We start from the raw sequence: 4,101 nt of genomic DNA on the forward strand, positions 1-4,101 counted from the left end.
AATAACTGTTTAATCCATTCTAGGTATGACAAGAACCTTTCATATTCTATGCAGCTTTGACCACTGCCTACAGTGCCTATAGTAAACTCTCTTTAATATGTTTGCCAAGCACACCCTCACTGAACTTATATGTAAGTAAACTTATTATAGTCTAGAATGTCATTTCCTTAAAACTGTGGTAGTGTCTTCCTACTTGTCATTTCAAGTGGTAAGTTAAATTAATACAATAAAAGAAAGAAGAAAGATAGACAGACAGACAGACAGACAGACAGACAGACAGACCAGAAAAGCCAATGTGTTAACTTTAACTAAATTGTAAGAATAAATTGTTTCAAATCAAATTTGTATATCTATACATATACATTTGTACACATAAATATCAGATCCCAGTCTGATGTAGAATGCATGCAAAAATACATAGTTAATCCCTGATGTATCCTGGGATCATATAGACTACAGGAATGATCAGTGGTTTCTTTAACATTTGAAATATTTTGACTTTGTCTCAGTATTCTATTCAAAGCAAGAAATGTATGTAGGCTAGAATCATGAAAATAACATTAAAGACAATTGCCACTTGGCTTCTTTGAAAATTAACAATTCTCCTTTGTCCTTTCAGCTCTGATTTTTGGTAAGGATTGCTGGGTTAATTCAGTGTCCTTTTCTATTTTCATGTTATAATTTTAAAAGTTAAGTTATATAGAAAAATCTTCAGTGATTGAAATCTTCAAGAAAATTTGAAAAATCTATTGCATTGCAAATTCCCAAGAATTCCAATAAATCAAAGAGAAAAAGCATATGCTTCAAATCCAAATAAGGTTTAGTGTCCTTCACCTGTCTTGAAACAGACACACCAAATGATTTCTTTGTATATAATCCCAGTTTTATTATCTGAAAATATTAAAGAGTTTACAGATTTACATACTGAAGCCTCAGCCTCAGGCTTTTGTGACTTATTGCTTTGTCATGGCTCATATCCCTTCTTTAATTCTGTGTTTCCTGGAGATATAGCCAATCAAGTCATGAGTTATATGTCATTCTGCTGTCTCCACTTAAGGGATTAAGAATCAAGGATCAGGTTTCCTCTTCAAGGACTTCAGGTATGAAGAGGTCTCCACGGCAGCATCAATCACTTCTTGTTTTTACAGACATTTTTGTTATAACATTCTAGCAGACTTTACATATTTTTTCTTAATAATGAGATTATTATTTCTGACAAACTTGCTTATCAGTAGCAATAGTATAAGTAACTCTACCACCTAGATATTTTTTATACCAGAAAATTTTTTTTAAAAAGTCTTTAAAATCAAATCTCTCTCACAAGAATACACATTCCTTTACTAAAATGCATTATAATTTTTTGAATCCATATTTTATGTTTTGATTGTTCTGTCCTTCTTCTGTTCCTGAAAGATGTGTGTGTGTGTGTGTGTGTGTGTGTGTGTGTGTGTGTGTGTGTCTGTGACAATGAGTACATTTCAGAAAGAGTAAAAGCAAGTGAAAATTTATAAAGGTAAAATGGTAGTTAAGCAATTATTTAAATAGATCATTATGTATGAAATATTCCCATGCAAAATACATATGTTCTATCACTAAAAATAAGTGCACAGTGATAAGCTTTCACTTTCCTTACTTACGTTTTTTTCTGGTTTTCTATGTTGCACAAATCAGAGCAACAAGAAGCACCTTTAGAATAGGATTGCAATCCTTTTATATGCCCTAATGTGTTTCAATACTAATTCCTCTTTAAATGTAAAATGGATTATTTTATTAAAAAAAACAATTTAGCCTTTGCTAAGAAAAATGGGTAAGTTTGGATTAGTTCTATAGTATTATCTATGTGTTGTCCCTAACATTAATGAAACTTTTCCCTGATGATCCAAGAAAAAAATTACTGTCAGACCTGAAAACCTTTTACAACCTTGCCAATAATTCCAAGCAGAACTAATCTTAAAATGATACAGAATCAAGTACAAGGTTGTCATCTTTTATCATTTTCTTCATTTATTTTTGCATTATTTTTATTTTATTTATTCATTTTATTATTCAGATTTTATTATTTATTATTTTTCATATAATGTGTTTCGATCATGTACATTAACTTCCATAATACTTCACAGATCCTTCCCCATAGAACTTTATATTACTTTTCCCAGTGGAACTTCGTGCTTTCTTCTGAATCAAGCCACTGCTACTGACTTGATTTTGGTGTTTGCTACATGGACTGAATTGCCACTGCTGATTCCAGTTTGGTGTTTTGCTAATGGACTGCACTGTGGACAACAATGACTGGAATCACCTCAAAGAACTATTTCTAAACAGGTCTTCAACCTGTTTCCTAATAACATTTATTCTCTCTTACCTCTGGTTGGTGCATGGTGGATTAGAAGGGAATTTGAAGCATTAAAGATTCATAATTAAAATAAATTTTGAAAAATCTAAGCTTACAACCATACAATGGAAAAAAGAAAACATCTTCAATAAATGATGCCTGTCTAACTAGATATCTGCATTTAGAAGAATGCAAAGAGATCTTTATTTATCACCCTTCAAAAAACTCAAGTCCAAGTGGATCAAAGATCTCAAAGTACAATTGGATATACTAAATTCGGTAGAACAGAAAGTGTGGAATAGCCTTGAACTCCTCAAGGAGACAACTTTCTGAATAGAACATCAGTGGCAAAGGTTCTAAGTTTAAAAAATGATAAATGGGACCTTATGAAACTGAAAGGTTTCTGGAAGGCAATGAACATTGTCATTAGCATAAAACAGCAGGCTAAACATTGGGAAAGTATCTTCACCAACCCTACGTCTGACAGAAGACTAACATTCAAAACTTATGAATAACTAAAGAAGTTATATATCAACAACCCAAAATAACCCAAATGGGGTTCAAATCTAACAGGAAGTTCTCAACAGAGGAATCTAGAATGGATGAGACGTACTTAAAAAAATGTTCAAAGTCATTAGTCATCAGAGAAATGCAATCAAAATGATTCTGAGATTCCATCTTACTCCAGTCAGAATAGCTAAGATCAAAATCTCAAGTGAAAACACATGCTGGCAAGGAACGTTCCACAGTTGCTAGTGGAAGTTCAAACTTGTACCACTACTTTGGAAATCAATTTAACAATTTTCTAGAAAACTAGGAATTGTTCTACCTCAAGACCATTGCTGGACATGAACCCTAAGGATTCCCCACTATATCACAGTGATACTTGTTCCACTATATGCATAGCAGCTTTATTTATAATAGCCAGAAATTGGAAACAACCTAAATGTCCATCAACTGAAGAATGGATAAAGAAATGTGGTACATGTACACAATGAAATATTAGTCAGCTATTAAAAACATAAGCATTACTTACATGTAATTTAAACAGTAGAAAAGCAAAAAAGGAGGAGGAAGAATGGAATGGGGGTTCATGGGGGTGGATTGGGGAAAGGGGATAACATCAAAATGTAAATAGGAATGTAAATAGGTAAAATATAGAATAAAAAGAATTGTTTAAAAAAAGAAAAACAATGAAAGCCAAACTTCTCTTTAAAAAAACACAATTTGAATTTGTCTCAAAGCCACATGATGTGCTATTGACTCATTTACTCATGATCTCATGCTCAGGAGAAAAATGAAAATCAAGAAATCTAATGTGACGCGCTCGTGTAGTGTCTCGCCGGCAAGAATGCGCACACACACACACGCACCAGAATCCCTCCGTAGAAACACGTTTATTCCCAAAAACCAAAATGGTGGAAGAAGACGGAGAAGACGGAGAAGACACACAGAAGACACAGAGAAGACACACACACACCCGACCCCCAGCCCTGGGAAAGTATGTTTTATACCCTAGAGCGGTGTAATCACCTCTGATTGGCTGCTTACTCGTAGCGCGCCAAACGCCGTGGGATGGGCTTTAACTTTGGCGGGCTTTTACCATGGCACATGCGCAATTTACTTGTTTACTAGGAAGAATTATGGCTGACAGCACCACCTAGCGATGGCGGACTTTGCCAGCACCCGCCACGGCTCCCAACAATCTAAGAACTGTAACTTTGTGGTACATGACAGAGACTCAAGAGATGAGAGAATGAATAGCTCAG

Source organism: Grammomys surdaster, unplaced genomic scaffold (assembly GCF_004785775.1).
Source record: "Grammomys surdaster isolate TR1022 unplaced genomic scaffold, NIH_TR_1.0 170, whole genome shotgun sequence".
Classification (NCBI taxonomy): Eukaryota; Metazoa; Chordata; class Mammalia; order Rodentia; family Muridae; genus Grammomys; species Grammomys surdaster.